This window comes from Ailuropoda melanoleuca, chromosome 12, assembly GCF_002007445.2.
Source record: "Ailuropoda melanoleuca isolate Jingjing chromosome 12, ASM200744v2, whole genome shotgun sequence".
Classification (NCBI taxonomy): Eukaryota; Metazoa; Chordata; class Mammalia; order Carnivora; family Ursidae; genus Ailuropoda; species Ailuropoda melanoleuca.
In genome coordinates, this window is record NC_048229.1 from 29,531,056 (window position 1) to 29,541,948 (window position 10,893).

Here is a 10,893-nt window from a genome sequence, read left to right on the forward strand (position 1 = left end):
CAGGCCTGCGCCCTCCTGGACGGCCTGCAGCGCGGCCGGCCCCGCCTGGCCATCGGCAAGGGCCGCAGGGGGCGCGACGAGGAGGGGTCACCCCCGCCGGCCAGCGACCCCGGGTCTGCCCCGGACCCCGCCGCCGGGCAGTGCGGGGCGGCCTGTAAGGAGCGCTGTGGATAAACCCCCTCCGCCCGGGCTTCGGTGTGCGGTTGGGAGGGGGACGGACAGGACGGGTTACCCGTGACCCCATAGAAGATGAGGCCGGGATCCCTGGGTCTGAGGGAGGAGGGGCTGGGGGCTGGAACCCTTGGGTCTGAGGGAGGAGGGTTGGGGGGTTGGAGAAGGAGGAACTGGGGCCAGGACTCCAGGATCTGAGGAAAGAGGGGCTGGAGACCAAAACTCTTGTTCTGGAAGAAAGAGAACTGAGCAACTTTCCAAGCCAGAGCCGGTAGTATTGGGCTGCTTGCCTAGTACGCTGCCAGGTTCTGGGCATGCGCAGGAGAGCCCTAACCCTTCTTTAGGACCTACTATGTGTCATGTTTGCCGGTAGTGGGATAAGCAAAACAGCTTCACTCGATGGGCTCTCTCATTTACGGTAATCGGGATGCTTCTCTTTGAGTGCTGTATTTGCCGCGGATGCTGCTCCGTCTGATTGCACCCACACCGCAGTCTCCCTGGTCGTAGCCTGAGACTCGGTCACTGGACTGAGGTTGCCTAGCTGGAGTTTGTCCCTCCACACCAGGCGATGGGTGGGTGGTTAGATTCCGCCTGGGGTTCAGCACTACCCTATTGAAATATAATTTGAGTCATATGTGTAATTTTAAGTTTTCTAAGAGCCATATTTTTTAAAGGAGGGGGAACAAGTGAACTTTTAATAATGTATTTTATTTGACCCAAATAAATATATTTGACCTAAATATCCCAGATATTACAATTTTAACATGTTTTTGAAAACTATGTGATATTTTACGGTCTTTTTTTTTTTTTTTTGTATTAAGCCTTTGAAATACAGTATGTATGTTATACTTAACAGCCCATCTCCTTTCCGATGCAACCGCTGTTCAGACCTCACAGGGGACCTGAGGGCCCCACGGGGGAACTGGGAAGATGCTGTCCTAGGCTTTGGCCACAAGAGGTCACTGTACCCACACCTGTGCCTCGGGTGACCACGGTTGACCAAGGTCTCTCTGCTGCCTGGGTGGGAGCTCGGCTCCCTGCTGTCACCTCCTCCCTGGTCTTCCTGGTCTGAGCCAGGCGCCAAGGGCGAGCGGCACAGTCTGGCAGAAAGATGAAGGCCCCGTTGGAAACCTTCCTTGACCTCAAGACCTGTGTGTTCAAGCATTCATTCATTCCGCAAATATTTACTGAGCACTTCATCTGTGACAGCAGTGAACACACGCCCGCCCGAATGGGAGAGGCCAAAAAGGAAAGGAGAAAAATAAGTTGAATATACAGTATGTCAGGTGGTAATAAATCAGGGGATGGAAACAGGCCAACATGCAAGGAGGTGTCGTGTAAGCCCTGACGGTCGGGTTTTCTCTTTTTTGTGATGCAAGCGCCTGACTTGAGCTTTGCTTGCCAAGGCACCCACTTCAAAGAGGCTATCGCAGTAACCAGATGGCCAGCCACACGACTACATAAAAGCCAGGCCGCCTTCCCCTCCCCCAGGCTCCTTTGTTTCAGAGATCTTAATGGATTTCCATAAATCAAAATCACCCTGCAGCTTTTTTTTCCTCTTCCCACACTTTCAATTCCCCACTCTTGTTTTAAATTCACAAAGAGTGAGCCCGTGGAACCCTAGGTACCCCCCCGGACCCCCATAAAAGCAGAAGCCCAGAGACCCGTGCACCCACCCTCCACTGTGACCTCTCTGTATGGCCCCCAATTCAAAAAAAAAAAAAAACTTTATATTTTTTTAAAGTTTCCTGATGGTTACTTTTGAGGGCATCTTGCAATCATGAGAACCACAAGGGCCGGTCCAGACACAACGATCATCTGGGACACACACAAAACAGTGGGGTAGATAGAATTGAGCAAAGACCTGTCCAAGGTGAGGCAGCGAGCTCTGCAGATTGGTGGGAAGAGCGTTGCCGGCAGAGGAACAGAGAGTGCAAACTGAGGCAGGACAGTGGTGGAGGGGGGAGTGGAGGAGAGAGCTAAGAGGGACCAGATGGTGTAGGCTCAGTTTCAGTTTTGAGACGGAAGTCATAGAGAGTTCTGAGCAGAGGAGTGATAAGGATCATCCCTTTATTCACGCAGCAAACATTTACTGGTGCCTCCCAGGAGCCAGGCCCTGTGCGGAGCCGTGGGGAAACAGCTGAGTCAGCCCCAGTCCCTGCCCTCAGCGGGCTCCCCTTCTGGTGGGGAAGGCAGGCATGGACACGGATACGTGCCACAGTGGGAAGTTAGCAAGGACACGGAGCCCAGGGGTGGGGTGCCCAGCTCACACGGGGCGTCATAGAATGCCTTAAGAAGGAGGTAGTGTTTCAACCAGGCTCCAAAGGTGAGTAAGAATGAGCACGAGATGGGGCGCCTGGGTGGCTCAGTCGGTTAAGTGTCTGCCTTTGGCTCAGGTCATGATCCCAGGGTCCTGGGACTGAGTCCCACATTGGGCTCCCTGCTCAGCGGGGAGTCTGCTTCCCCCTCCGTCCCTCCCCCTGCTCCTTCTTGCTCTCTCTCAAATAAATAAAATCTTAAAAAAAAAAAAAAAAGAAAGAAAGAAAGATTGAGCACAAGAAAGCGGTGGGAGGGAGACGAGGCTGACAGAACAGCAGGTGCAGAGGTCTGCAGGTCAGGAAGCACCCGGAACCTGGGTGGAATGGCAGCTCCCAGGGCAGGATGGCTGGGGAGAAGTTAGTCCAGGTGGCTGGGCCCCTGAGAAGACTGAAAAGCCGCCGCATCCTGAGGGCTGTCTGCTGGGGGTAATGGAGGCGCTAGGAAGGGTTCAGAGCAAACAGGACTAGCTCTGGGTATCAGAAAGCTCCTTCTGGGGCCATGTACAAAAAGACTGCAGGGAGAAGCCAAAACAGAGCAGCAGCAAGGGAATGGGATGGTGGGACCGGATATGAGGGCTATTTAAGAAGTACTCACCAAGGGCTAGAAGTCCTACTAAACTCTAGGGTGCATTTTGTAAGCATAGGAGCTCCCACATGAACCCTATTACAAGAGAAGTCCTTCCTAAACAGACCAAACAGAAATAAAGATGTTTGCCACTTAGGCAGATGGCCATAGTAAACACAGGACAGTCCTTTGCTGAGGGAGAAAGACACAGTAAGTGTGGAGGGCAGAGCAGGGGTGTTGCTGAGACAGGAGCCCTAGTCATCATGGAGGAAGACTCTTGCTGTGGTCTTTGGCCTTGGTAAACTGCAGCCCCTACATAAACACAAGGGATCCTTAATTCTTGTTGAGTATGGCAGTGGATCTGTGAAAGGATCAAGGCTGATGATGCAGAAACCTCATCCCCCAGAGTCGGAAGCTTTCTTCCCCTTAGGGATTTGAAGCCCAGTCTCAGAAAGATAGGCTTTCCCATCTTCCCCCTGTGCGTGCTCTCCCAAGGCTGGGTAATTGGAGATTAGTGTCTGGTCTGAAGGGGTAGAAGCATTGGGTACAGAGATTCTGGAGGGAAACAGATTTCTGGAAAGAAGCAGAGACTCTGGAGAGAAGAAGGCTTTGAGATAATCTCACTCCTTCAGCCTGTTTATACAGAGCCTCACCACATGGCGGGTAGTAGACTAGTCACAGGGGATTCTGCAGTGACCCTGCAAGACAAGGTCCCGGCCCTCATGAAGCCTCAGTCCAAGTGAGAGAGATGTTACTTCATTCTACAGATATTTACTGTGTACCTACTATGTGCCAGGGCACAGATCAGATAAGGAAGGCAAAACCCCCTGCCCTGTCAGAGATGACACTCAAGTTATGGGACACAGAATCCACAATAAAGCAAGTAAATAAAACATGAGGACATCTGATGGTAATAAATGCCATAGAGGGGGAAAAAAAGACAATAAACAAGGCCGCAAACACATAAAGCAATTATAGTTTGGAATAAGGCATAAAAAGGAAAACCAACGAGGGGCTGAGATAGAAACTAGAGGGGAATGTCTGCTCCAGACAAGGTGATCATAGGCATAATGGCAGGAAGGGTGTCCCAGGCAAAGGGAACAGCAAAGACAAAGACCCTAAATTGGGAAGGCAGCTACCATGCTGAGAAAAATCAAAGAAGTCCCAAGGAGCTGAGGCACAGTGCATGATGGAGTGATGAGGTTGGAGGGATGGACATAAGCTGGACAGAATGCCTCGGAGGCATTTGGGTTTTATTCTATTTGCAGCGGGGAATCATGATACTGTTTTACATTTTAGGAACACGTTGGCTGCTGGACTTGGACTTGGCATGGGGTGCGGAAGGTGGGAACAGGGGTCAAATGTGGAAGCAGTGAGACTAGTTCGGATGCTACTGCACCTGTCCAGGGGAGAGAGAAATGTGGCTTGGTAAGAGAGGAGGGACGTGTGTGGATTCCGTGACTATTTTGGCGCTAAGCTGACAGGAATTGCCAAAGTGGGAGGTGGGAGTGAGAGAGGAATCAAGGACCACTCCCAGCTTTTGACGCGAGCCAACAGGAAAAAGGATGGTGTCATTTACTAACAAGGGGACGACCAGGGGGATCTTGGGGGTGGCCCCATCTTCTCCCACTTTTTAAACAGAAATAAGTGGGAGATAATAAAGATGGAGGGAGGTGGGGCAAAAATGTTTGCTGCCTGTTGACCTGGCATCAAGGGCACCCAGGTGTGCATACAGAGACTGCCTGGCACGTAGCAGACACAGGTGCTGAGTCAGAGACATCTGAGAGATTACCCAGAAAGTTTGGGTAATCAGAGACACGTGAGATCAGCAGCAGAGGGGCATCGAGCCAGACAGGCTGAGGTTTGAATCCCAGCTACAGCACTTGCTCACCGTGCAATGTTGGGCAACTTACCTCATTTCTCTGGCTTTTCTCCATCTACAGAATGGGAGCGATTACATGTGCACCATGCAAGGCCAATGGGGGGATTAAGAGCGATGTGGCACATGGAAGTACTAGAAAAATTGCCAACCAAGAGCTGGTCAGGGGCCCAACAAGGCAGACGGGAGGGTCCATGTGCTCGTCCCGCAAGCATTCATCGCTTGCTGGGCTGTCCCAGGGGCTGGGGACCCAGCACAGGACTCCCTGCCCGCAATGGCTTACGAACAGATTTGAAGGCAAAGTGGCATGGCGTCTAACAGCTGGATGACCCAGGTTCCAATCCTGGCTATGCCACTTGCACGAGTGCTTTTTATCTGAGACCCCATTCCCTCCCTGTGACATGGTGCCAGTAAGAGTCTCTAAGCCTCCTAAAGCTGCTGTGGGGATTCAACGTGATGATGTGTGCGAGGTCTTTGGCAACCCGCCTGATATTTATTGTAAGTGAAGACAGAGACAGGCTTTCCCTGGCAACAAGGACTCAGGGGCGTTGAAGAAAGAGGACCCCCTGGTTTTTCAGTCCCCCAACCTCCGTGTGGTCTGAGACTGCCTCCCCCATTCCCACGGTAGCACCCTGGCCCCTATCTCCATCCAGAAATGCTCCACCTCTGAAGCCACAAACCCCACATCCCACTCCCTGACCACAGCCTCCCATGCTTCTAGAGCTGCGGGTGGCCCTGCCACACCTGTTCTTCCACTCAAAGGCACCCTGACCCCCTCATGCAGCCTCCAACCAAGCCCCTTCTGTCTGCACTTCCTACACCCCACAGTCCACCCCTTTCCCCGCCCCCAGAGTCCTTAACTCCCTTGTTTTAGCATCCCTCCCACCATCGCCCAGCCCTACATGTGCCTGCTCTTTGCTGGAGAAAAACAAAACAAAATCGTCAGACTGCTCCAATGATGCCCCTTTAAATTGCTGATCGACAGCTTCACCTGGGCACCTTGTCCGCCACCCTCACCTCCCCCACCCCATCCGCCCAGGTGCCCCTTGAGGTGAGCTGGCATCGATCTCCCCAGAGGAAACAGAAGCCAACCCAAGGGCCCTCCCTCCTCTTCCTGCCACAGGACCCACACCCCACCTGAAACCTCACCCGCCCTTTCCTTCTTCCTTCCTGGAACAATGGAAGAGGCGTCCTTCCTCCTGTCGGGAGCTAATCCCACCACTCTGGCGGTTGCACCATCCGCCCCTTTGTTCTTGGGCATCTTGTTCCCTGCGGTTGTTAAGAGCTCTCCGCTTGGGTTAAAATCATGGAACCATGGTGCCACCACTCCGCGTTGTGTAAACTTGGGCGGGCGACTTCTCTTCCTCGTCTGTACATCGAAGATAATAAGAGCATCTTTCTCACGAAACCATGGGAAGGGTTCGGTGAGTCAGTTGATGAAAAATGCACTAAACCGGGGTTGGACACCTAAATCAGTGTATAAATGGAATTGACCCTCAAATCGCCTTGGAGGACAACAGAAGATTCCGGCAGTGGAGCAGAGATTCCTATAGTCCTGGAGTTTGTGCACTTCCTCTTGTGCTGACCAGCTCAGTGACCTTGGACCAGCCAGTTCCCCTCCAACTCAGTTTCTCAGTCTGTACATTGGGGACAAGATAGTACCTATCCCATAGGGTCCACACTCTCCATGACTCATTCTGCTCCAGGCAGGCTGGCCTCCTCATTGGTCCCCAGACACACCTCAGGGCCTTTGCACTGTTGCTCCTTGTGTCTGGGATAGTATTCCCCCAGAGGTCCCCGACTACCTTTAGGTCTTTGCCCCAAGGTCACCTCAGTCGGGCCTTCCCTGACCCTACTCCACTCCCTACTTTCTTATTATTTTTCAAAGCACCAATAAATTGTTATATTATGTGTTGTACTTATTTAACTTTCTCTTGATTGCTTCCACTTCCAGAATGTAAGCTTCAGCAGGGCAGGGATTTCTGTCTGTTTTGTTCATGTCTCTATCCTCAGTGCTTAGAACTGTGACTCACGCATAGTGGGTGCTCTGAGTTGTTGAACAGAAGGAGGGAGAGTGAAGGAAAGCAGGAGGGAGAGGGAGAGAGGAAAGATGCTAACCCACACGAGGAACTTCCTTGGTCAAACAAAATGTGCAATGAAAGATGATTCCACCTTAGAAAGGAAGGAAATTCTGACACACGCTACAACGCGAACTTTGAGGACATTGTGCTCAGGGACATAAGCCAGTCACAAAGTGATTTCACTTCTGTGAGCAGAAAGCAGATGGAGGTGAGCAGGGGCTGGGGTGAGGGGATGGGGAGGAAGTGTTGAACAGGGACAGAGCTCCGGCTGGGGAAGATGGAAGCCTTTCGGAGATGGATGGCGGCCATGGTTGTACGACCACACAAACGTACTTCAGGCCACTGAACTGTCTGCTTAAAAATGATTTTAGTGGTGAATTTTATGTTCTGTATATTTTACCACAATAAAAAAGCAAATCAACTTTTTAAATTTTATTTCTTTTGAAGATTTATTTATTTATTTGAGAGAGAGAGAGTTATTTTAGGGAGAGAGCAGGAGGAGGGGCAGAGGGAGAGGGTGAATCCTCAGGCAGGCTCCCTGTTGAGCACAGAGCCCACCGTGGGGCTCTTCCCAGGACCCTGAGATCATGACCTGAGCCAAAATCAAGAGCTGGCTGCTTAACCAACTGAGCCACCCAGGCGTCCCTCAATTTTTTTTTTATTTTTTAAATTTTATTTTTAAGTTATCTCTACACCCAACATGGAGCTCGAACTCACTAGCCCGAGATCCAGAGTTGCAGGCCCCACCGACTGAACCAGCCAAGCACCGTGCAAATCAATTTTTTTAAAAAGTTTTGAACATTAAAGCACAAAATAAAAAGAACACAGCACCATGCCTGGCTGTGCCAAGCCCCAGTAAATGGGAGGTGTTTTTGTCCTTCCCTCTCTCCTCACCAACCTTTGCTGGTCGCACACCTCTCGCCCCTGCCACCTGTAAGAGCGGTCTTCACCCACCACCTCCTCCCCTGCTTCCAGTCCCACCAGCCACCAAAACCTTCCAGTCTCCCCTCTCCGTTTTCCCAGTGGCTGCCCAGCTGTGTCCCACCCTCGTGTCTCTTCCTTCCTAAAAAGTTATCTCAACTTCCCCAACACCACCCTTTCCCGGCCTTCCTTCTAGCTCTCCCCTTGCTTCTTTTCAGGCCCCTGCCGCCTAAACCGGGGTCTTCCTTAGGGTCCCAGGCAGATGTCCCCGGTCCTCTCACTAGATGTAGTCTCCCCGTGCGGGCTCCAGGCGCTCAGGCTTCCATACCACTTGTGCTAATAGCGCCCCACCTCTGTCTAACCAGACAGCTCTCCTAAGCTCCAGACCTAGGTCTCCACTGAGGACCCCAAGGGCTCTTCTCTACCCTGCACAGACTCACCCTTGGGCTTCTGCTTTTCCCAGCCACTTTTCCCTCCAGTCCTCTGAACTCTGTCACCATCCTCCTGTCTGAAGGTCTCTACTCAAGCCCCTCACCTCTTCCCCCCAACCCCTTACACTCCCTCCACCCTCCTGGTGAATTCCTACTCATCCCCTGCAGGCCCCAGCTTAGACAGCCCGCCCTTCGGGAACCCTTCCCCACTCCTGGGGTTCCATCAGGCCCTTCCACATTCCCTGTCAGAGGGCACATCACCCCAGACCGAGTTTCTTATTGCCCCATTGGCCTTTCCCACCAGACCGTGAGCTCCTTGAAACCAAGGACTCTGGCCATCTGTTCATTCATTCATTCATTCATTAAATATTTTCTGTGCACCCGTGTCAGGGCAAACAACACTGCTAAGGTGATGGGTGCAGTGGTGAGCAAGTGGCCCAGGTTTTAGATTCTGGCGGGAAGGCTCTGAGTAACCTGGTGGGAGCCTGCAGGTGTTGGGGGCGGGGCTGGGGAGCGAGAAGGAGGTGAAGGGACCATATTTCTGGAGCATGGCCAGCCTTTTGCTAGGGCTCCCTAGGGTTCACTGAAGCCTTCTGCTTAAGCAGAGCCTTCTTTTTAAATTTTTTTTAAAGATTGTATTTATTTGGGAGAGAGAAAGAGAGCACAAGCAGGGGGAGGGGCAGAGGGGGAGGGAGAAGCAGACTCCCCGCTGAGCATGCAGCCTGCCGCGGGCTCCATCCTAGGACCCCAGGATCAAGCCCAGCTGACCAAGCCACCCAGGCACCCCTCAGGGCCTTCTTTGTGGGGAGCGGGGGGGAAGACCGCACGATTACCAGAGCCTTCCAGCTCAGCGGAGGGTCCCCATGAGTCCATCACATGAAGGTTTATGCTCAGACGGAGGGGACAGGCTTGCCTTGACCAGGAAATTCTGTTTTGTTGCTTATTTATTTTGAAATAAATTATGGGGGGAAAAAAGGAAATATTTATGGACTCTAGGAAATTGGTCCAATAGTACAGAGTCCTGCGGGCTCCTTCCCTCAGCTTCCCTTGGTGGCGATGTTGTCACAGATAAATACCTGAGGGCTCTATCAGCCCCAGGAAATCCCTGAGGGCCATTAGCTAGACCATAAGCCTAGTTCCGTGTCTCTGTGCATGTTTGCCCGTGTGCGTGTGTGCACAGCTGTTTCTTTCTTTTTTTTTTTTAAGATTTTTATTTATTTATCTGACAGAGAGACAGAGAGCACAAGCAGGGGGAGTGGCAGGCAGAGGAGAAGGAGAAGTAGGCTCCCCGTGGTCCTGGGATCAGCATCTGACGCTTAACTGACTGAGCCCCCCAGGGGCACAGGGGTTTCTATGAAGTGTTACCTCGTCTGTAGACCTGTGTCACCACAAGGGCCCCCAGATGCACAGCAGCCCCCTCCCTGTCCCCCTGTGCCCTCCCCGGGGGGGGGGTGTCTTTCCTTCTGTTCAGCATCCCACCCTTCTGGTTTGCCAGCCCCTCAGAGCGGGATCCCAGGAAACAGAAGTGCACACGGGGAGGTCGGCGTGTGGATTTAGATGCACGGAGTGAGCCCCCAGGTACAGAGACAGGGCTAAGCAGCAGCCCGGGCAGACAGGGAGGAAAGTGGTTTGGGAGCCAGCCTGGGTGCGGGGTGGGGGGCGGTGCTGGGGTGTTGGGGGAGGGAGAGTGCAGAGGCTGCCTCCTGAGTCACCGTGCCCTGCTCAGCCCCAGGGACAAATTGCAGTCATTAGGGCATTTAAGAGGCTGGGGAGGTGCTGAGGGCAGCGGGTCCTGCCCCAAATTAGGAGGGGTCCCTCCTCGGCCGCTGGAGACCCTCCCCACCTCACCGCTGTCTCTCCCTCTTTCTGGGTCTCCATCTCTGTCTCTGTCCCCCACTCTGCTCCTGCCCTCTGCAACCCCAGGTGGGGGGCCCCAGTTCTGCACTGACCCTCCTCCTCCCTGCTGGGGCCCCCGCTCCCCAAACTCCCAGGACTGTGAAAACCACAAAGTGAGAAAGCCTAGGGGACAGACAGTCCCAGGTGCCTCCCGCCCCTGCTCTCTCCTGCCAGTTCCCAGCCCCACCCCCTGCCTCCCTCTTCCTGGCTGCTGTCACCTTTCATGCCTGCCTCCCTGTCTCCTCTGTCTGCATCCGCATCACCTGTGTACCCCTCACTCCCTCTGTCTCCCCCTCCTCTGCCTTGTCCTGCCTCTTCCTCCTCTCCAGTGTATCAGCGCTTCGCCTGCACCTTCCCTGTCGCTCCCCCCCCCCTCGCCTCTTCCCTCTGTTCCACCCCACCCTTGGCTTTCCTACTCTGCCCTCTCCAGGAATCTCTGTCTCTGGGCTTCCCTGGTCCCTGGTCTTTCCCCATCTGCCTCCTCTGTCCCTGTGTCCACATTGTCTTCCTTCCCCTTCCCCATCTTTCCCTAGTCTCTCTGTCTCTGACTCTTGTCTCTCTGGCCTGTGTTTCTCTGACCCTGTCTCCAGCTTCCACTTTCATATGTGACTTCTCTTTCATTTCCCAGCCT

The 10,893-nt window shown here is 53.2% G+C and overlaps 1 protein-coding gene and 1 long non-coding RNA gene across 2 annotated transcripts in view; both read left to right on the top strand.

The window, feature by feature from the left end:
- The first annotated feature begins 6 nt into the window (after positions 1-6).
- LOC117795259 lies at positions 7-6,851 on the top strand. The gene is made up of 2 exons (XR_004619172.1): positions 7-4,482; positions 4,998-6,851. It is a non-coding gene; the product is annotated as an uncharacterized LOC117795259 (long non-coding RNA).
- Positions 6,852-7,744: 893 nt separating this feature from the next.
- KLK14 (kallikrein related peptidase 14) overlaps positions 7,745-10,893 on the top strand; it is an 8,845-nt gene continuing 5,696 nt past the window's right edge. The window contains exon 1 of the mRNA XM_034639167.1: positions 7,745-9,944. The gene's annotated coding sequence lies outside the window, so the exon portion shown is untranslated. The remainder of the gene's footprint in view (positions 9,945-10,893) is intronic.